General features: G+C 40.4%; 2 long non-coding RNA genes across 3 annotated transcripts; both read right to left on the bottom strand.

The window, feature by feature from the left end:
• Nucleotides 1-302: 302 nt before the first annotated feature.
• LOC138949457 (uncharacterized) lies at nucleotides 303-4,733 on the bottom strand. The gene is made up of 4 exons (XR_011450283.1): nucleotides 4,506-4,733; nucleotides 3,975-4,159; nucleotides 3,098-3,188; nucleotides 303-2,089 (listed from the first exon to the last, which is right to left on the bottom strand). It is a non-coding gene; the product is annotated as an uncharacterized lncRNA (long non-coding RNA).
• Nucleotides 4,734-9,948: 5,215 nt separating this feature from the next.
• Nucleotides 9,949-12,809, bottom strand: LOC138949455 (uncharacterized). Of its 2 annotated transcripts, XR_011450282.1 has the most exons (4): nucleotides 12,623-12,809; nucleotides 12,217-12,291; nucleotides 11,837-11,917; nucleotides 9,949-11,400 (listed from the first exon to the last, which is right to left on the bottom strand). It is a non-coding gene; the product is annotated as an uncharacterized lncRNA (long non-coding RNA). The 2 variants fall into 2 exon arrangements; XR_011450281.1 differs by having other exon boundaries at nucleotides 12,217-12,809.
• Nucleotides 12,810-23,769: the final 10,960 nt, after the last annotated feature.

The raw sequence follows: 23,769 nt of genomic DNA, 5'->3' as shown, positions 1-23,769 counted from the left end.
ATTGAAATACAGAGAACAATGAGAAAACTGAATGTTGCTGATCCATTGGTGTTTTGGAAGATGTTTGATGTGCAGGTAGAACCCATTTTAACATACGCAGCCGACGTTTGGGGGCTAGAGGACGTCTAGCCAATTGAGCAAGTTCACACTTTTGCTATCAAAAGGCTTTTAAATGTTCCGCTGCATTCCTCAAATACAATGGCGTACGGGGACATAGGCAGATACCAAAGAAACTACAATGGGAAGAAGGATAACTTCCTCATTGGGCATGCTTTGAAATGAGAATGGCTAAATATGAGTTATTCCCCTTTGCTGCATGCTGATCAGGCTGTCTCTTGCTTTGTTATGACTAGTACAGTCGATCTTTCTCATGTTGTGACTTGCTTTATTTTCACATTTTCGGTATTTAAAACAGCAAACACACACACACACACACACACACACACACACACACACACACACACACACATACACTGAAGAAGTTTCCATTCTGATTCGGTTATTTTATTTGGTGCTATATGTTTGCTTCACATTGTTTCTTCTTTTACATTGCTTGAGGTATCCCAATTCGCTAAACACATCCATAATGCATGCATGGCTCATTCGAAAGAGGGCAACTGAACAACTGATGCCCAATAGCAATAAATACTGAACAACTGAACAATAAATAGCAATAAATGATGACAGTGCCAAGTTTTTAAGTACAAAGTGAAATCATGTGACTGGACAAAGGCACAATTACAAAATACAAATAAAAAAATCGTGGCCCATTTTAAATTAAGTTCTCAGCTCATGGGGAAGCATAAGATGACCCTAGAAACCGAAATTAGGAGACCTCCCGCCCCCAGGGCAGACTAAAAAAAAAAGGGGGGGGGGGGGGGGCTAATTTGTGAAAAAGTATAAAAGGAATCAAAAACTGTATACATGTATTTAGTTAATACCCCAAAAATTGTATAGTATATACAATGTCAGACCCTAAAGAAAGTTTGTTAGTCATTGCTTAGGCAAAACAAAGCAAAATAGTCTGTTTACGGTATCCCGACCAACCCTATTTTTCCCCGCCAACCCTAGACCTTTTTTTTGGCATTTGGAGAAAAAGAAAAAAAATCAATTTTGTTCCTGTTTTTTTGCAAAATAATTTAAAAAGATGGTTATAAAAAAAAAATTAAGAAAAGCCGACCTACCGACCCTCTTTTTGTGTGCCTATGTTACTGTAAACAGACCAAAAGGTACATCAAAAACAACACACCAGGGATGCTACTCTCCCCTTAAAAATAGCCATGAGTCATAGGTGTGACGTTTGAATCTTTTAGCTAAATAAAACCATAGGCAATTGATCGGAAATATCAGGAAAAATCTTACAAGTTTATTATTTGTTTGCTTGGACCAATCCTCTTGCCGAAGTGTTTTACAGTAAAAATTGATTTTACGTCAAAAATATCACAGGAATATCGAATGTTGAGGTAAGGCTGGGATAGCCAAGTTCAAGAATAACGGAAGGTGACTGTTGAATGAATCTTTTTGAAAATGTATAAAAATATAGATGGTAGGCAATTCAAAATTAAAAAAAGGAGTCTCTCGGAGCATGGACTTTTGAGTCAAAAATTAAAGAAGGCTCTATGAGCCGAAGTACATGTTTTGTCTTTTGTCTTTTTTTTATTTTGAATTCCCTACGATCTATATTTTGATACAATTTTGGACCCTCTTTGTACGGAGAGAGTTGGCAATTGTTAATCACATTCTCTCATCTCAACTCTCCTTCGGCTCCTTGGTAACATGCGTTCCGTCTCTGCCAGGATTGGACACAGCAGCAGATAACCGGTAAATATGTAACAGGCATAAATGGCAAAATAGCTCGCCTCGCCTGATAATATATGAGATAACTGTTCTATTACAAAGTCTTTCTTGGGAGGCTTGGCTAATTTACTCGCTCGTTTTACACGGGGTTCCATCGTTTTCTTTTCTAATCGGAAAACCTTGCTCCTCAGTTTGTTGACCTTCTGCCGAAGTTCCGCTTCACGAGGGGATGGGGAGGATGACGACTTTGATGCTTTACATCCTATGTCCTCCAGGATCGCCTGAATGTCATCTAAAAAAGAAAACACACACACAAAACACACATAAAATAACATAACCATAACAAGTTACAACCTGGAAGAAATTAAAACATGTGTAATTCAATCACAAAATGAAAATAAACAATAGCGTAGGAGGGCAGGCCAGAAATGAAGTGTATTAGCAACTATGGATACGATGTGGAACAATGATGGAATTGACCTTGTTTGGTACTGAATGGGTGAGGCCATTAGAACTGTACCCACGGAATACGCGCTATATAAGCTTTATATTGATTGATTGATTGATTGATTAGGACAACAGTACCAGGTAAACTCCTCACACACCATGCCTCTTTCTTTCTTTATTTATTTGGTGTTTAACGTCGTTTTCAACCACCAAGCTTATATCGCGACGGGGAAAGGGGGGGGGGGGGGGGGGTGGGAATACTAATAGAGCCACTTAATTGTTTCTTGTTACACCATGCCTCTAACAGGATATGTTTCCCATCTTTACGTGTGGGAACTACAGGTACAATTTCATCCATCCATGCATCCGCCCTATACAGCTTCTTCTTCTTCTGCGTTCGTGGGCTGAAACTCCCACGTGCACTCATTTATTTGCACAAGTGGAATTTTATGTGTATGACCGTTTTTACCCCGCCATTTAGGCAGCCATACGCCGCTTTCGGAGGAAGCATGCGGGGTATTTTTGTGTTTCTAAAACCCACCGAACTCTGACATGGATTACAGGATCTTTTTCGTGCGTACTTGGTCTTGTGCTTGCGTGTACACATGAAGGGGGATAAGTCACTAGCAGGTCTGCACATAAGTTGACCTGGGAGATCGGAAACATCTCCACACTTAACCCACCAGGCGGCCGCGACCGGGATTCGAACCCTCGACCTTCCGAGTTAATAGACCGACGTCTTACCACCCCGCCACAGCGCCCGTCACCCTATACAGCAATTATCAACTATGTAATGGATGGGTTTAAACATTTTTTGATGTCAGGGTGTTCTTCATGGTTAAAAATCTCTTACCTGGTTGAACAATTTGTGCATCAGGCGACAGGTCGGTGCTGGCTTCATTTGTAGCTACCCTTTGTGATGGTGGCTTCCTCCCACTAGCAACCTGCAAATTGCACAGCTCTTTAACTGACAAACTCACAACCAACACCCAGTCACAATGAAACATTTCTCCCAATTTCATGGCATTGGTCTTAGGCCACACAAAAAAGTGTATGTTTCTGGTAAGGCAAAACAAAAAATAATCTGTTTACGGTATCCGGACCGACCCTATTTTTTTTCCCACCGGCCCTAGACTTTTTGGGGGCATTAAAAAATAAAATAAAAATATTCAGATGGCTAAAATACAAAACTAAAAAGCCGACCTACCGACGCTATTTTTGGGGGGCCTATGTTACCTTAAACAGACTTTTTTGTGACCTAACATGACTAAAGGTGGAGATTTTTTTTCTAAACTTTTTTTTTTAAACCATCTTTTTAACTATTTTGTTGAAAAACAGGAAAACAATTGATTTTCGAATACCCCTTTTATTTTTGAAAATGCAAAAAAAAAAGTCTAGGGTCGTCGGGAAAACATAGGTAGGGTCAGGTGACCAGAAACATACAACTTTTTTGTTGTTGACGCCGACCGTATACCTTTTTTGCCATTTGGGGCTGTTTTTTTGCAAAATAAGTTCATCTTATCATCATAATCAAGACGTCGATCCAAAATAAGTAACTTTTTTTGTTGGCCTTATCATTGTTTTGCGCTAAATGCAAACAGGCATTATTTGATGGGAACAATGCTGTTGTTTTCAATTCTTACATCAGCCTCAAACTTGTCATTACTCAACCTGCATTTAATAGTGTGCTTCTTTGGTTTGCAAAAACCTAAAACCAATAAATAAATAACCTTCGGTGGTGGATTGGGCACTGCAAACAATGTTGGGACAGCATTCCACACAAGTGATCCTCTCTGCAGGATTGTTTTACTGGTTGGCCTCAAAGTGATCAGTACAAAGCTTGAGACCTTGAACATCAGCTGGCTGCAGCTTTTCAAAGTCCTCTCGCCTTGTGAATTGCATCCATATTCTGCACCTAGTTTGACAATAAAAACAACAATGTTATTGTTAAACTAAGCAAAAAGGAAAGACAAAAAAAGCTAAATCAGATCTTCAGTCTAAATCTAACGCTCTGCCTGAACGCAAAACGGATGTACCTTTGTACTGTAGTTTTCCCGTAAGCAAGGTTTGATAAAGGATTCGGCAAATATGCCCACGGGTTTGTCATCAAGTGTAAACTGTTGTTTTGTACTGACTGCTGACTCACACTCACAGTCGTAAGTACTCGCTGACGCTGTAGTCTACTGAGTGAGTTGACTCGAGCCATTGCATTCTCATTCTGAAGAAGGTAAACCTGATGAAATAATCACTGCACAACCCACCTTTTTTCTTCTGTAGGGAACTTGTGGAAAGTTTTCCCGAAGCAGCTCTGTTTGTAACGGGCGTTCTTGCAACAAAAAGCCGAGCACAATTTACCACCACCTCGCACACGATCGGTACCTACGCGATCCGCCATTTTGTTTTCGCCGCCAGCATGTGACTAGGGACGATAACCCACAAACACTTTTTCGCATTTTCTTCGCAAGTTCCACGTCTTCCTTATGTACAGTGTTTGCAGATACCCACTTTTCATCAGAACTGTTGTCAAATGTGTGAACTATTGGCTTACGTTAACAAGACTTCCGCAAACCAGAATTTGTAAACAGATCTATGAAATGCTCCTTTTGCAACATGAATCTGGCAAGCACAACTGGGTTTGCAAAGTTAAGAATTGAAAACGGGTTTGGTATTGTTTGGCTGTGCCAAGGGGTTAGCTACGCTAAAGGTTTTGTTTCCCAGTTTAAAGATCGACTGATTTGTACAAAACTGGCATTGGGAAATGGAGACAAACGAGAAGTATCAATGGTTTTATTCTTTTAAAAGCGTGTTTCAGCCTGAGAAGTACATATTATGTATAACAAACAAATGGAAAAGAGATGCGCTTGCTATATTTCGGTTAAAGCCTGTGGGCTGAGGAGCAATGCCCAGTGGTTTTTAATACAACAGGCGCGCGACAGTTCATGCCCGATGTGTGATGGAGGCTGTGAAGACGAGGTACACTTTCTTTTTCACTGTACAGCCTATGCTGATATCCGCGCAAAGTGTAACGTGTTGAAAAGTTGTTCTGAACAAGCCTCATTGGAAGATGTAACCCGTATCCTAGCACTGGATGAAGAAAGTGTACTCGAAGCAACTGCACAATTTATTTCTAAGGCACTAAACATGCGCAAAATTAAAAGAAACTAGATGAGTCAAGCTGAAATGATGTATAATGTAATTTGTACGAACGCAAATGTTGGACTGGATGGTCTTCTCATTTACACCGGGTTGCGTTTACATGTATACGCGTGGATTTACACGGGTGCGGGTGCAGTCTATGTAAACGTATATTTATTTATTTATTTATTTATTTACGAGGATTTATATCGCGCACGTATCTCACCACACAAGGCGACTCAAGGCGCATGTTACCTATTAATGCCGTGTGAGATGGAATTTTTTACACAATACTGCCGTGTGCTGACAAAACCGAGTAAGTCCACTGAAGCTAATTCTGAGATAAACGACTTTTTCTGTTTTATTACATTTCTCAAAAGTGACGATTAGCTTGATCAACCTACAGAGATAATAAGATAAATAGCATTAATGTACGTTTACAACCCGAGTTTGATAATGATCTGATGGATGGTTTTTGTTTTGTTGGGCATTTTGTGGACTTACTTGGTTTTATCACTTTTTTCCATTATATCAGATCTAAAAAATTTGACAGATCTAAGCAAGTGGACTTACTTGGTTTTGTCAAAACATTTGGAAGAAAAAGTAATGCTTTTTTTGAGGATGAAAGTCGCTTGTTCATTTCAATGCGTTATTCTCTCAGGTGCCAGGAGAAACGTTCCGTATAACTCTCGCTTACTCTATTACACATGTCGTGTGCACATTAGAGCGCTTACTTCCCTTTGCTTATTTGATCTCTAAACAACGCTCTGGCTCATTTCGGTACGATTCTCACAGATACTTTCGAAGCGAACCTGTAACAATGTGTGCGTTTGTGTGTTTGTTCTGATTAAAACCAGTCTTGATCTAAGGACTATGTCCAGTCAAGAATAAAAGCTGGTTCTTGTGTATGACTGTGTATACGTGAGTGTTAGTTTGAGTGCCTTGGAGAATGATGAGCATATCAGATTGCGGTGATTTGCTAAAATACTTGTATTCACGTACAATTTTTTAAGCTACACAGCATGTTTTTTTGTTCCGGTAATGTTTTGTTGTTGTAAGTTTGGGTGGTTCGGTTACTACTATAGTTACAGCCTTAAATCACATTATTTGAAATTCAAATCAAACACTATTTACCCGGGTTTGATGTCTTAAAAATCGTTTCTTGAAATTGTTATTAAGAAATATTTCTGGACATTAAAATGCTAGCACAGGCACGAAAGTGATTTTATTGCAGGTGTCAATGTTTCCTGAATCTATTTATAGATGTGTTACGTTTGAATTGATATTAAGCAATTCAGGTGCCGTGTGGACATGGTACGGAAACATTCACTGTCCCGATTGACGGGTTTTAACAGCGAGGACGCAATTTTTGTGAAGGCGTTCTTCTTCTTCTTTTGCGTTCGTGGGCTGAAACTCCCACGTACACGTGTGCTTTTGCACGAGTGGATTTGTACGTGGATGACCGTTTTTACAAAACCATTTAGGCAGCCATACGCCGTTTTCGGTGAAAGCATGCTGGGTATTTTCGTGTTTCTATAACCCACCGAACTCTGCTTTGGACTGCACGATCTTTTCCGTGCGCATTTGGTCTTGTGCTTGCGTGTACACACGAAGGGTGATAAGGCACCAGCAGGCCTGCACGTAAGTTGACCTGGGATATCGGAAAAATCTTCACCTTAATTACCCGTCAGGTGCGGCCGGGATTCGAACCCACGACCTTCCGCTTTGGTAAGTCATTTTTTTTTTTCAAGATGATATTTTTTGTTCATCAAAAAGAAGAAATCAATGCGCATCTTGTGTGCTAATTTCTACTTTTTAGAGTGCTTAGATAAGCAGATATGAACAAGTAAGTCCACAACCAAAAACAACTTTTTAAGTGTGCATGAATGTTTTGACAAAACCATAGATGTGTATTGACGGGATCGCCAACTCGTTGCGCGCGCTCACCAAGTAGCGGAAAGCGGAAAAGACGATTTTGACAGTAACTTTACTTCCGGTGCAGTCTTTCAACACATGGAGAAGAAGGAGAATTTCGAAGGGGAGGTGGAGTTTGTGGCTGAGGTATGTGAAAAGCAAACAAAGCAATACAAAAAGATCATTGCTGATGATTGAAATGAGTCATGTGAATCAACAATAAAGATTGATTGTGGACGGCACGTCATTATTTTTGTTTTTAACACTTGAAACGCGAGAGCATCTGACACACTGGTAAATCCGAAGCTGTGCACGCAAGCTGATCAGCAGATCGTTTTTCTGCAGATATCTCGCTCACATCGGCCACTATTTTAGCTCAGCGAACCGACAAATTTGCAACAGAACAATTTCTGAATGTTAGAAATTCGGCTGTAGATTTATAGATACCCTTTCTATTCCATTGTTGTTGTTTTTTCAGGGGGAAAGTACCGACATCTCAATCGCTGAAAAGATGACAGCATCACCACAAAAGAAACTGCAAGAATTGCCAAAAGTAAGTAAAAATATTGACAGATCTATGTAAAAGACTATGAAAATTTAGAACTGGAACAACAGATATTCAAGAAATAACCGATAAGTGATATATTATAACTGAACCATTGATTGATTTGAATACTACATCATGCATGGAAGTTAAAAATGGTGCAGGAACTGAAGTCAGATCAACACATCAAAAAGATCAGTGCAATATATTTGTTTTCTCTCCCCTCTAGCATAATTCTGTTTTGATATATGCTTGATGTCTTCTGTTGTTTTTAAATTCATTGTCACTTCTAAATTGCATAACGCTTGTTCTTTCTGCCTTTCACCGGAGCTCAGAGAGCTTGTCGACCTATTCTCCACCAAATCGTTCAACTTCAAACGTCTATCAACTGCCATTAATTAGCTATCATCCAGCTATTTGTATGGACAGTTAGACTTATTTCTCTAGAAATTTAGTTTTACTTAGGGTTTATTGTTCTGCTTTTTTTCAGACATACCGTCCCGCACCAGAATTGCCAGAGGTTGTTGCAACTACAACTTTGAAGAACTGTGTCGTGATGTACAGCAGCTTCCCGAGTCGTGGTGCCTCGCGAAGAACGAGGTGAACCAGGTGGTTAAGGTTGTTGTGCTGGAGCCTGGAGGCCAGCTTGGTTAAGGTTTGACTTTGACTCAGCATTTTCAGTGATTTTTCTACGCAGCTGATGGTGTTTGGATTTAAAGTGTAAAGGAAAAAGTCCCCCCCCGAAGCAGCGTGCTGCAGTTTAGACTGGCTTTGCGACAGTGTTGAAGTGAGTGACAAGTAACATTTTCAGTAAATCGCTTTGTGTTACAATTATTCAACGCCAATTCTGAGCCAAGAGAATGATTTTTTCATTTCATTTGGAATGTTGTGTTTTATAGGTTAGGTGTGGAAATTTGGATTTGACTGTAAAGCTCTTTAGCAGAGAATGTAAATAAACTTGACCAAGAAATTATTGCGACAAATTTCAAACTCCCAAATTAAAGCATTGATTAATTCCGGTTAATTAATTAATTAGATTAAATGTCACAAGAATTTATGCTTTAATTTGGGTGCAACATGTTGAAACTTTGTTTGAGAATGTATCTACTTTATTGATTAAATATATGCATGTGTATAAATAGGAATATTTCTTGTGTCAAATTGTGTGAATTGAGACTGAGTGAGATAGTGAATGTTGGTACATTACAGGGCCGGACTAAGCAAAGAGGAGGGGGGGAGGTTGCCAATGGTGGTCCAGGGGGATGTTCCTCTGCCCCTTGTGGGGGTCAGGGGGCGACGCCCCCTTAAGCTGAAGGGTAGGTCATATTCTGAGATAGGAAAATGGTCGCTCCTTGCATGAAACGGCATAAAATAAACAATAATACATTTTTTTTAAATAAATGAGGTACATATTTAGGGGGGGGAGGGGGGTTGCGCAACCCCCATAACCCCCCCCCCCCCCTGGTAGCCCTAGTCTGGCCCTGCATTAATTGTCACTGTATGGTGTGTGTGTGTGTCACTGTGACCAAAGATACATATGCTCTTTTTGAGTTCATACAACTTCCAATTCCATTCAAACGTTAACAAAGTGTTGCTTTCTTTCTTTCTTTATTTGGTGTTTAACGTCGTTTTCAACCATTCAAGGTTATAACAAAGTGTTGCTGGTATGCGACTGAACATGTTCTATTAGGAAAGCAAAGCAAATTCCAGTGTACATAGTGGTCAACATAAAAACAATCAGACGCATCGATGCAAGACATTTATCAAGTGGCTGACAATTGATTTTGAAATGAAAACTGTTTGCAAAATATCTCGCTGTCAAAATTATATCTTGAACAAGTACACAAAGGAATTAGGTTTGAACCATAGCAAAATGAATATGTTTCAAATGTTCATGTTGCAGACTTAAATTTACATGGACTCATGAAAATACAGAACAGGCACTGAACGAGCCATGTGATACAATACTGAACCAAATACTGAAATAGGAAGAGAAGTACATTTTAACGACAGCAGATTTTAACACCAAAAATCGACACCTAAGACAACAATCAAGAAGTTCAAATTCAATGTACATGCACTTGATCAGATAGGATAGTTTCGTACTGCATGAAGAAAGATCATACACAACACACTACAGAGATCCTTCCTGATTGTTCTCAACATTGTATGTTTTCAGCTTTTTCCTCAAACTCCTTTCTTTCCATGTGCATTTCATTTTGTCCAACATTGTATGTTTTCAGCTTTTTCCTCAGTCTTTTCTTTCCATGTACATTTCATTTTGTCCATCATTGTCTTCAGTTTGTGGTGGAGTCTTATTTAAAAAAAAACAGAACATTTTGCAAAGTGTCTTCTTGAACAGCTTGTGAAAGATCAAATGAATACAAAGTGTCATAAAAACACACCGGAACAGCATCACTGTTCCTGCATGGTTCAATAAAGTCATCTGCTTTTGCCTGTGTGTTGATGCACAGGTTTCACAGAAAATATGTTCCATGGACATCAAATCACCAAAGGGAAGTAATCGCTCTTTAGGCCAAAAAAAATAATAGGTGTGGTTACGGTAACATAGCCCAAAAAAATAGGGTAGGAAGGTAGGCAATCACTTTTTTTTTCTAATGTGTACAAATTAAACCTACTTGACAGGGAAATAAGTGTGCGACTCGGGCGCTTTCGCTTTCATTGCGTTTTCTGCACTCGTTTTCTTGTTGTTTTTTTTTTGTTTGTTGACAGATGTAATAAAAAGTTATAGGGTCGGCCCCTAAAAATAGGGTAGGTCGGGTTACCGTAACCACACCTATTTTTTTTTAGGCCTTATGCATACGACATGTGTAATAGATTAAGCGAGAGTTGTACGGAACCTTTTCTCCTGGCACGAGAGGATGAAAGTCGCTTGTATATTTCAATGCTTGTTATTCTCTCAGGTGCCAGGAGAAAAGGTTTTGTACAACTCTCGCTTACTCTATTACACAGTCATGTCGTATGAATAAAGAGCAATTACTTCCCTTTGGTTATTTGATATCATCAACGCTTTGCCTCATTCTGTTTAAGATTTCTGCTTTGTGTTGCATGGACAGACACATCTGCAATACATTGGGCTTGACAAAGGTCAGTTTGCCCTTGTTCAGCATGCTTGTCATGTCAGGGGTGGTTTCACTCTCTTCACTGTAGAATTCAGGTGCGCAAGTCAGGGCTTCCAAACACTGCAATTTCTCATCTCTGTACGCACTCTTTTGGAGACACCAAACTCTCTGTTTTAGCTTTTTGGCAACACATACTCCAACATACTTTGCATTGTACTCTTCATCCTCTTTGATTTCTAATGCACTTACTGGTTCCCTAGTTTTTCTTCATAGGCCTTTAAGACACCAACAGTATAAACATGTTCAAGGCAATCCAGGCTGAAACTGCAGGGGATACTGTCAACTCAGTAATGCCTGAATGCTGGGTTGAAAAAGCAGAGTAGTACCTGGCCCACGCCTTCTCCTTGGCAGCATTCCCAACCTTGCCTCAGGGAACTAGGCAGTCATGAAGAAGCAGAAGTTTCTCTTCCAGATCTGCACCTAAAACACAGAAAATAAAATATTATAATTAAAACAACACACAAATATAGCAGAAATCAACCCAAGAGTGAAACTGAAGATGTAGATGCATGCACACAATCAAAACCAACAACACACGACAACAACCCAAAACTACACTTTACATGAATGGATGTGAACATATTAAATTTTGTATTCCATTTGTCGTTATAGAACGTGTTGACAAACCACTTTCATGAATCCTTATCATGTCTTACAACTATGACATGTGCTATTAATGATCCTAAAAAACATGAAATATTGTAGTGGCAGGCATGTACCTAAAATATTTGTAAACAGTAGCCTCTCTGTGCAACAAAGCAGTATTTTTGCTCGAAAACTATGAATGAAAATGATCTTTCAGGTACTGGGACTTTGCAAGCTGATTTTTTTTATACCGCCTTACTCAAAAACTTACTTTTCAATTACTGAATTGGTCGACGAGCCCTCTGAGCTCCGGTGAAAGGCAGTTGTCATTCTTGATAGATGCACAAGCGTTCTGCAATAAAGCATGCAATTTAGAAGTGACAATGAATTTTAAAACAACAGAAGACATCAAGCATATATCAAAACAGAATTATGCTGGAGGGGAAAGAAAACAAATATATTGCACTAATCTTTTTGATGTATTGATCTGACTTCAGTTCCTGCACCATTTTTAACTTCCATGCATGATGTACATTCAAATCAATCAATGGTTCAGTTATATATCACTTATCGGTTATTTATTGAATATCTGTTGTTCCAGTTCTAAATTTTCATAGTCTTTTACATAGATCTGTCAATATTTTTACTTACTTTTGGCAATTCTTGCAGTTTCTTTTGTGGTGATGCTGTCATCTTTTCAGCGATTGAGATGTCGGTACTTTCCCCCTGAAAAAACAACAACCATGGAATAGAAAGGGTATCTATAAATCTACAGCCGAATTTCTAACATTCAGAAATTGTTCTGCTGCAAATTTGTCGGTTCGCTGAGCTAAAATAGTGGCCGATGTGAGCGAGAATTCTGCAGAAAAACGATCTGCTGATCAGCTTGAGTGCACAGCTTCGGATTTACCAGTGTGTCAGATGCTCTCGCGTTTCAAGTGTTAAAAACAAAAATAATGACGTGCCGTCCACAATCAATCTTTATTGTTGATTCACATGACTCATTTCAATCATCAGCAATGATCTTTTTGTGTTGCTTTGTTTGCTTTTCACATACCTCAGCCACAAACTCCACCTCCCCTTCGAAATTCTCCTTCTTCTCCATGTGTTGAAAGACTGCACCGGAAGTAAAGTTACTGTCAAAACCTCTCGCAGCCGCAGACGGGAGTTCGAAACAGAGCCAGCGTTGGCGCGCGCGCAGAGTTGGCGATCCTGTCAAGGGATATCTATGGACAAAACCAAGTAAGTCCAAGGGGTTCCCAATTTTCCTATAATGATAGTTTTAAAATTCTTGTCAGACGACCCATACAGAAAATACGTCATTTTAAGTTTAGAACTCACAAATGACGTCATTTAAAGTTTAGAACACACAAATGACCTCTTTCGATAAGGCGAGACATAATGACGTCACCTTATGACGTTTTATTTTAAACATTTTTCTTCTCTATCTATATATAATTCACCTGACGATCCTTGTCTCTCTCTCTCTCTCCCTCCCTCTATCCCTCCCTATCTCTCTCTTTTCCTCCCTCCATCTCTCTTTCTATCCCTCCCTACCTCTCTCGCTATCTCTCTCCCTCTTACTCTCTTCCTCCCTTCGTATTTCCTCTTTCCCTTTATTTCTCTCTCTCCCTCCATCCCCCCCCCCCCCCCCCCCCGTCGACCCTGATTTCTTTCCCCTCTCTCACTCTCTCCCTGTTTAGTCTCTCTCTCTCTGTCTCTCTGTCTCTGTCTCTCTCTCTCTCTCTCTCTCTCTCTCTCTCTCCATCTTGTGCAAATTCGTAATGTTAACGTTATTTTCACTGTTTTGTCATTTATCTTGACAACACTTCTTCTTTAGCAGCCATGCTTGCACCAAAACTAGCACCCCTACTAACAAGTAAAATGCCGCAAGAATATTCGGATTGACTTTGACGTCATACTGGCAAAAATATTGCATTCTGATTGGTTATAGCGTCATAAAGGTTCTTGTGATTGGTGGATGGACTTACTTGGTTTTACCAGCAAATTGACATGTAATTTTTTTGAGAAATGTTTGAAGTTGTGGACTTACTTTTCTATATCTCCTTATCTATTTATTTTACAAAGTCAAAATTTACACACAGGCTGCTTCTTGATTTTTTAGTTTTGATGAGCAAAAAGATATCATTTTTGGGAAAAAATGGACTTACTCGGTTTTGTCAGCACATGGCAGATGTACTTTGAACAGTTTTTAAGGTGTGGACTTACTTTTTTATATCTCCTTATCTATTTATTTCACAAAGTCACAATTTACACATAAGGTGCGCCTTAATTTCTAAGCTTTGATGAACAAAAAATATCATTTTTGAAAAAAATGGACTTACTCGGTTTTGTCAGCACACGGCAGAATATATATCACGCATTCACATCGGCCAGTAGATCGACTGCCTTTAGGCGCTGCGCTGTATATGTGTGAGTGTGAGTGAGTGTGTGTGTGTGTGTGTGTGTGTGTGTATGTGTGTGTGTGTATGTGTATGTGTGTGTGTGCTTGTGCGTCTGCAGCCATTGTTGTTTATGTATATATGTATATGAATTTAGACATGTTCCCCTGCTTGTCACGCGAGGGTAACGCCGACTGGTGGTTTCTTGGTTTTAAATATTTGTGGTCTGCAGATTGATTGATTTTATGAGTGTGTGTTAACTGTCCTAGACCAAACAATTGAATCAGTATTTTCCTTTGTGTGTACATACTATGCCTTGCTTTTTACCCCTAGTCTTAGATATTTTTGTTTACCTATGGCTTTCGTGTCTGTGCGTTTGTTTGCTCGTACTCATAAACTAGTTTGCTATGTTTTTGTTGTTATTAATGTTTTGTTCATTCGTCCTTTTACCCCTTTTATGAATGATGCAGACATTGTTGTTTACACTATAAGGCTTTTATTAGCTAATGACAATAAAGTGTCAAAGCGTCAAAGCGTCAAGCGTCTCTCTCTCTCTCTCTCTCTCTCTCTCTCTCTCTCTCTCTCTCTCTCTCTCTCTCTTTCTCTCTCTCTTTCGTTGTTTGTCTGTGTAGTATATAAAAAAAAACTGAAGCGAGTCGACAAATTTAATTTTGAACATGCAGAGTTGACTATCTTTGCTGACGGGTCTGTTTGATTAATCGTATAATGAACTAACTGATCAATGACTGATAGATAGATTGATTGACTGACTGACATACCCTCTGTTATATCATGCACCCTACTATAGCAATGCATATTCAGTGGCAGAACAATGTTTGTCTTTTCTGTTTTATCTATTGTAGCTGACTTGTTATCTTAAACAACAACAAAACAGTTCCTGTGATTAGTTTCCCTGCAGCCTGCAAATGATGCATGGTATACACTACAAATGGCATCACAATGGCAAAACGCAGTTACTTTCGTCTATACCTTATTAATCCCAATAGCAAAAAGTTCCTGATATTATTTGTGAAAAACAAATGAGATAGAGAAAACGACATTGTAAAAATATCAATAATGTTTTGAGATGTGCGATGTCTCATCTGGGTGATGTGATACTCTACTAAACGTTATTACCCACAATGAACAGTGCAGTTGTCCAAGACCTTCACAACACATTATAAGACTTGCTGTATGCTAAAAGGGCAGAATCATCTCAGGGGTGTTATTGCTCTTTAGAATTGAAACAGTTGACGGCAGGCAACGTTTTAAACACGACACTGGTTGAAACAAAAGTATTAAATGTATACAGTAAAAACACTCACTCACTCTACAATCCCCCCCTTCCCCCCCCCCCCCCCCCCCCACCCTTCCCAAAAAATAGACTGAGTTTGTCAACACAGTCAGAATAAAACAAGAATATGCAACTGAGGAAGGAATATATTTTGTAAATAAAGATACATTATTCTTTTAGACTGTCTTGTTTCATGAAATACAACGCTGTAAGAGTTACATTTAATAAACTAACATTTTTTCTCTTGTATCTATCATCTCCATTGGTTCATCGGATAGGTACATCTATCTGTAATTGTATACATGCCAATTGTATTTTATTTCTAAAAAGAATAATGTGAAACTTATTGGAGAAAGTAATATATCATACGTAGTGAGATTCCTAAATATTGCCACACAAAATAGAACAAATATAAAGAATGGAGCAACAAATGAAAACAGCAAAACAACATTCTGTACATCAATTAAAATCGATTCAAAATATAAAAATACTTGTTTTACCAAATCAGAAAAAAATGCTCGTTGTGCTGTTCGGTCAGTGTAAGCATTGTAGGCACAGGGAACACATCCTGACATACAATATCATCGTGTTAGTTTTAGCGGGTGACGTTAAGAAAACTACGCCCCAAAGCGATTATAGCATTGTGAAGAGAACGGCTGGTGATGGTGATGTCATTCCCTGTAGATGTCAATAAAGCATCAGGCAATGCGTTCTGTGAAGCTGTAGATTCTGCAGTATAAGCATTTTTTTCTGGGAAGAAAAAAACCACTTGTGGATGATTCAGCTAAACTAAAACAAACGTACTCCACTGTGACGTTTGAATAGTATATTTTGCCAAGGACATATTCAGAATGGCAGAGGAGGCAGAGGGGATGAAGCAACATGCCCGGGTGTCGCTGTTTCCAGAGAAGAGGAAATAGGATGCAGATAATTGTCTGGCATTGAGTTGCGTGATGCTGGTGGTGATGTCTGCACAGCTATAAGGATAAGGATACGATTTCACATAGTGCTGTGAGGTTACCCTCATGGACATGTGGGCTGTTTTCTCACTGACGAGAGTCTGCACAAAGTTGACTCTGGGAAATAAATCCCTCTCCGAGTGTGGGGATCCAACTCACACCGATAACGGCAATTTGTCTCAAAGCCAGAGCCGCTACCGACTAAGCTATTTCCCCGCCCCAGTTGTCGTTGCCGTAGCAGTCGCTGTAACTGACTCCAAAGCTGAGGGCACTGGATGAAGGTAATCCTGAGGCAAAGTGCTGTGGGACGCTTGCGGTGGTGTTTGTGAAGTAGCTGTCGTTGGCGTAGCCACCGAAGTAGAGGCACCGGGCTGAAGACAATATTCGGAGAAGCTGCTGTCTGATGACGGGAAGGCAATGTGTTGTAAGTAGTCACCAGGCCAGCTAATGCTTGATAGGGAGTCCATTGAGTGCGACCTGCCAAGGGATGTCATGTTGCTGCATCGCCAATCTGCAACGCAGTATGATGTGCTTAGCGATGAAATGGATAATCCCCCCCCCCCCTATAAAAAAAAACATAACATAAATATTGCATATAACTAAAAGGTGGTTGATAATACCCCAACCCTAAAAAAGAAGACACAAAAATACACGAGGAAATAAAGACGTCGAAGCAAACTTCAGGCAAAACATAAATCTCAACGCATCTAAAACAGAATTTGGTAATTAGGTGGCTTGTGACAAACTATGCTGTTCTTCTTCTGAAACATGCTTAAATAAGACATTGATACTACAACAACTCTAACGCATTTTAATCACAACAGAAGCTCGAAATGACTGCACACACATTGAAAGTGAAGAAAATACCTTGTTGACATGTGTTGGGTGTGTGCGAATAAAGCCTATGCTATTTGATGCCCCAGTAGAAAAAATCCCCACAAACTCGAATTTCATTGAGTAAATTTATATGTGCTTTGCCACTTTCAACCCCGTCATGAAGGCATCCACATTCCATTATGCCGGATCAGTGCATGCTGAGTATTTTGTGATTCCCTGACCAATGGAACTGAAACACTGTTATAGTGCCAATGACACGCGTCGTAAATAAACCAATGTCTAAAGCACGGTTAGCACTTACTTGAACCTTTGCAGCACGTACACTGTTGTTGATCTTCAACACACACACTCTCACACACAACACCGGAATGGAGGGAAAATGCCCAACCGTAAAATATAAAAGAGGTTCTTACTGTGATCGTCAGGAATCTCAGCGTAGTCGTGACTGTGCACGGTGACAAAGGAATCCCTGTCACGGTGCACTGAAGGCAAAGGCCGGGATTGGAACAGGACAGCAACGTCAACAACATGACGTCCTCTGACGTTGTGAGGAGCAGGGGGTGACGCAAGGTCTGGAGGCGGGCCGCGTGCTGTTGGAAAGTACACAAGAAGGGGTGAGGGGAGATTCAACATAACGGAGATGTGGCATAAATATAGGCAGTTAAGTCAGCTAGCAATATTATTTTTGTATGGCATGTAGTAAATTGATATTTACATGATTAATTGCAATCTTTTCTTGCTGGATCTTGCTGACTGACCTGATGGATGTGTGTGCTTGTGAGCATACATATGACAGCACTTCGATATACTGTGTTATTGTATGTTCTTTTCTCAATATAACTTATCTTATAAATAGTATAAACAAATCAGACCAACAAGTCAAATTGCAAAAAATAGAAAATGATGTTCATGGTGTAGGTCAGCAGGACTCTAAGCATCAGCGCAAAGGGAGACAGCTATGTCTAAAGTAAACTAAACTCAGACTCTAAGACAGCGTGTGTTGCTGCAGTATGAACGAGTGTCAGTAATTATTTACTTCTCAATTTCAGATGTTACTTGCATTGAGCGACTTCTTGCTGGCACCCATACAGACAACATCACTGACCTTGTAGTTTGCACTTCTTGAATTTTCGTTTGCAGATAAATCCCAGAAAGATGGCCTTTGCAATGAGCAGAAATGCCAGACAGCCACAAACAGCCTGCAGCGTCACGTTGTGGGTTTCCGATGCAACAAGGCTATTCACGTCCTCTGGCCCGACATCAGGTTTATTTGTGGTCTCGTCTAAACACACACACACACACACACACACACACACACACACACACACACAAACACACACATGCACGAACGCACGAACGCACGCACACACACACACCCACGCACACACACACACACACACACACACACACACACACACACACACACACACACACACACACACACGAAAACTGCTTCTTGAAAATTAGAGTTAATGACTCCACATACACGGATATTTTTTTCAAATGACCTATACATTTTTCATGCAAGAGGACATATAATTATGTCCCATTGTTTTTGTCACAAAGTGGTCATTGTCCGATTATGCTTTCATTTGATCCGGACATTGTCAGTACTTCCCAATTTACAGTAGTTTGATTTGCTATTTTATCGATGTTTTGCTAAGCGATGTGTCTCTCCAAACAGACGAAAGCAGACGAAACGTGGGGAGACTTGATGTGCTTTTTTTTTTTTTTATGGAGAAGAGCTTCCCAGGGTCGCAACTCTGAATGCTCCAAGCCGGTTGACAGTTGCCACCCTTCGCGGGGTTGTTTCCGCAAAAGTAGCATGCCGCCGAAAGAAAAATTGTGACCTTCCACCACGGAATGAGTCGCATGTCACCTCGCGCAGTTCTGCCCTAGGCTTAATATAAGTCTGGGGGGTGTCTGGTAACAGTGTGAGGGTCACCTTAGTCACAGGCTTATAACTCAAACAGTGTTCACTCTTTTCTAAAACGGTTTCTACCACTGGATATAGCATAAAATGTAAAAATATGAAAATCATGCAATGGTCACATGCGACTCATTCCGTGGTGGAGGGTCGCAATTGGTGCCAAAAAAAGGCCAGAAGCGTGTGTACTTTAAATCTCTGCCCTCCTCAGCGGCTAGTACCACTGAAACTGAGCTCCCTCCGCCGGGCTTCTGAGCAGCCAGAGCCAGATGAAACCGTCGCTCTAGAAAGTGAAACTTTGGCGCCGAAGAAATACGTTACCCCTCCCCCAACCCCACGCATTGCTTCGTTTCAATCTGGCCGACGTCATTACCGTGGTTGTCGCACAACCCAAAGAAGCAACTGATGTTTTGCACGAAATGTCAGCAAACAGGCAAGTCAAACTATTTTACCGTTGGCTGTTCAAACTTCCAAAAATCGGCGCTTACCGATGTCCTATTGATTTATTTTTGTTCAGGACAAATGTCCTATCACTTTTGCATTGTCCAGGGCATTTGTCCTATACTGTTCAAAAAAAGAAACGCATAGTTGCTACTTGCCAAATTTGTTTTATTTTTCGAAAAAATTAACAGAAAATCCAATATTTAGATTATTTGTTTGAAATTTGGTATGGACACAGTTGAATGCACACACAGTTCATTTGCATCTTCAAATCAATCAGTCAATCAATACGATTGGGTGCCGAAGCTGTCAAGTCAGTAGGGGGTGTGACTGCCTTGAGCAGCAACAACTGCCCGGCACCTTCTGGGCATGGACTGGATCAGATGCCGGATATCTTGCTGTGGGATGGTGTCCCACTCCTCCTGAAGTGCCTGCAATAGATCGCGGTGATTTGCCGGCGCTTCTTCTCGCCTGCGCACACGTCTGTCCAATTCATCCCAGAGGTGTTCTATCGGGTTCATGTCTGGCGACATGGATGGCCAGGGAAGCACCTGGACATGGTGGTCGGTGAGGAACTGGGTGGTGAGTCGTGCTGTGTGCGGGCGAGCGTTGTCCTGCTGGAATATGGCATCCTGGTCAGCCAGAAGAGGAAGGGCGTGTGGGCGCAGAATTTCCTCCACGTATCGCTGGGCAGTTATGCGCCCTTGGACGTGCACCAGGGTGCTCCTTCCAGCGGTATTGATCGCCCCCCACACCATGACGCCTCCACCACCATGAACGGGTGCCTCATCCACACAGTTGGGCGCGTAACGTTCGTTTACTCTCCGGTAGACCCTCCGACCATCATGTCGCTGGAGCAGGAAGTAGGACTCGTCGCTGAACCACACGTGTCTCCAGTGATTCCGGACGGTCCAGCGAAGGTGCTGGTTGCCCCACTGCACTCGGTTCTGGCGATGGCGGCGGGTGAGGACAGCTCCTCTGTGAGGTCTGCGAGCTCTCAAACCAGCTTCATGCAGGCGGTTCCGCACGGTCTGGTCCGATAATCGGTGTGGCCCGGGGAGAGCCTGGACAGAAGATGAGGCCAACAGGAAACGATTCCGGAGGTGGCGGAGCCGTATGAAGCGGTCGTGAGCAGCAGTTGTCGCCCTTGGTCTTCCCGCTCGTGGCAAGTCAGCAACGGAGCCAGTGGCTTGAAACCTGACCCACAGTCTACTGATGGTGCTCTGGGACACGTGGAAGTGCCTGGCGATTGCACTTTGACTTTGGCCTGCTTGTAAACGACCCAATGCAATTTGGCGGTCTTCTCTGCTCAATCGGGCCATCTTTCGTCGCTGAATTGTCGTCTGATTTCTTTGTGGCGAACAATCCGCTTTTATGGGTTTTGGAAGACATGGTGAGAGCTCAATATTCCCCGAGTTTCACGAGATTACACTGAAGCATGACGAGTGGTCATGCCAAATGAGCAATTTTGACATTGTAGCCACTGATAACGCATGCGTCACGTGCAGAGCTCACTTGTGGCAATGGACGAAAGGTCGACGACCAGATAAACATTTTCTGCAGTTTGGTGGATATCCTTGTAGCCATATAACTAAATTAACCAAATATTACAAGCTATGCGTTTCTTTTTTTGAACAGTATATGTCACCTCTCATGGATGTGAGCCCCTGAATGACAACAATGCCAGTCACAGCCAACAATTTTACTTTGCCTTTCCCTTTGTTCCTTCAGCGTTCGGTTTGGGAGGATTTGTTTTAACTCACATGACATAATCGAGAAACAAACAAACATACAGACAAACAAAGACAAACAAATGAAATTGAATTAACTATACATATCAAAAATCGAGAAATCAATCTGCTAATCAATCAGTCACAAACATTTTATTATTCTGTCGTTTGTGCGTGAGTTCAAATGTTATCATCTTTGTTTCAAGATGAATTGATGAATATAGGATGACATCTTTTATTTTTGACCACAAATTCCAATTGGTAAATTCAAAAACTAAAATATAGCAATAACGTTTGTGAATGCAACCGGAATATATTAAAATTGGCGTGTTGGAGCCTCATATTTTCGAAGGGGCAATGCAATGGTCTGTCCGAAACTTAATTGTAAAATGTCGATGCAATGAACATTTACTACTTGTCGGCTTCAGACCACTGCTGTTGTCGCATACTTCTAATGATACGAATCTTTCTTTATGAACACATTGATCACGACAGATAATAAAACAGATACAATTAATCGTCTTTGTAACTCATTGGTTGATAAAGAGATTGGTTAACTAGTTAATACATTTAATTACTATTTGATAAATAAATCCATCCTTTTTAGGTGTTTAGCTCTGTAAGAAATGATAGTATTCGATGTTTTTAACTGGCAAAATTGTTGGATGGACTAATAATTTGAGCCGAAACATATAATTGTTACAAATCCCAGTCGCACTATTAACCAATGACCTGCCAAATCCGTTACGGATTGCCCCCTTTCTTTCAATAAAAGACTATCGTTCTCAAATAACATAGAAATAGCAAAGCATCACCTGTTAAACTCTGCTCACTAGATACTTGCATTATTTCGTGTGTTGGTTTCTCGGATGTCTTTGACATTTGTGTCGTTGTCGAGCCGTCTGTTTTTAAAAAAAGAGAACATTTGTATTTGGTTGTACGACAAATAAACATTATTGAGTATTAGTATCCACTTGTATTTTTGAAAATTGACTTTAAACCAATGCTGATTATGCTACTAGACCCCACGCAAACGACCCCCCCCCCCACACACACACACTCACACACGCGCACACACACTGACACACACACACATACACAAACACACACGCACACACACACACACACACACACACACACACACACACACACACACACACACGCACACACACACGCACACACATACATACACAATGTGCGCTCGTGTCCAAATATACGCAGTAAAACTGATTCTTACTCATGCAAACACAATAAGCCGCGTGTTTGTACTTACCCAGATACATCTGCTCAGTGGTAAAATTGGGCCTGATTGTCTCCCTTGAGCTTTCTGTTGTGGGGTCGTTATTAATAAATGTGCAGGCTGAAATTGAAGGACAACTTATAGGGGATCTAAAGGGAATCAATAATCAGTATCTTTGTTACAAATTGTCACTCAGAAATTAGTGAATACTGTCATGTCACGATACAAAGTTTAACGGGTCTGGTTCTTTAGTTCAAAGCTGTTTTGGTTGATTTTGTGTGCAGGACTACAAAGAAGGTATTACCGTGATATCAAGCTATCAGTTCCTGCAAGTTCGAGAACAATTGGTTGTTTGTACTTGTATACAATTTGCATCAAATATAAAACAGTGATAACTTGATAAATAGTTAGTAAATGGGTTATCTGTGTACAGTTTTGTGATATGCATTTTCAGTCCTGTAAATGCTTATAACGTATATTAAATATGGCAGCTAGAATGTATTCTCTTTACTTTTTTAGTGATACTCAAGTAAGATAATGATACAGACATGCAACACCAAAAACATAGTATATAGAGAATACTACACGCCCTGCTGCTTTAAAAAATTTTTTTTAAATGCAAGCAAATAATTTCTTCATCCTCCATTGATTTGTACAGGCATTATTATGGGATAGGAGCACCCTTCTCGTTTGTTGAAAAGTACACACAGGAAAAAACCCAGATAAGCAGAGTGCTGATTGTGAAGAGTGGACATGTTTTTGGTTTTGTTTTCAAAATGTAGTGTTAACACAAAACAGAAGATATTGTTTAACTTACTGCGCTCATTCATTTTAACCAATTGTTGTTGGATGTGCTGTCCACTCCACAATACTCCATTCAGTTTCCATAGTTCCGTTGTTCCGATGAAATGATGAGTGATGACGGAGAATTCAGGTGACTGAGAGTTGCACGTGCAACCAATCGCTGTGGAATTACAAGATCCATCTGTCTTGTGTTCCATTTTGCAAATAACCTGGTCGAACTCAAAGTAGCGGGTTTTTGTTACTTCAACAAAATAGACAGGGTTATTTTTCTCACCACACCTGTTGTCAATGGAAAAAGTTAGCGTTGTTTGAGGAGATCCAACACTTGTTGAACTACAATTGCTTTGAAAGAAGACACCTGGAACAAAACACATACAGAATATTGCAATATACATGTTAATATGGAATTGCAAAGAAACCTCATAGCAGAGTTGGGTATTTTTCACGTCACTATTGCCGTCAATAAACGAAATACTCATCGTATATTGAATCAGACGAGCTCAAAAGCAATCATTAAGCAAGATTCGAATGCTGTCTTTACGTACAATCGTGCGGTAGACGCTCAGAAAA

This window comes from Littorina saxatilis, linkage group LG15 (genome assembly GCF_037325665.1).
Source record: "Littorina saxatilis isolate snail1 linkage group LG15, US_GU_Lsax_2.0, whole genome shotgun sequence".
Classification (NCBI taxonomy): Eukaryota; Metazoa; Mollusca; class Gastropoda; order Littorinimorpha; family Littorinidae; genus Littorina; species Littorina saxatilis.
Note: the sequence above shows the minus strand (reverse complement) of the source record. Positions and strands in the feature narration are given on the sequence as shown.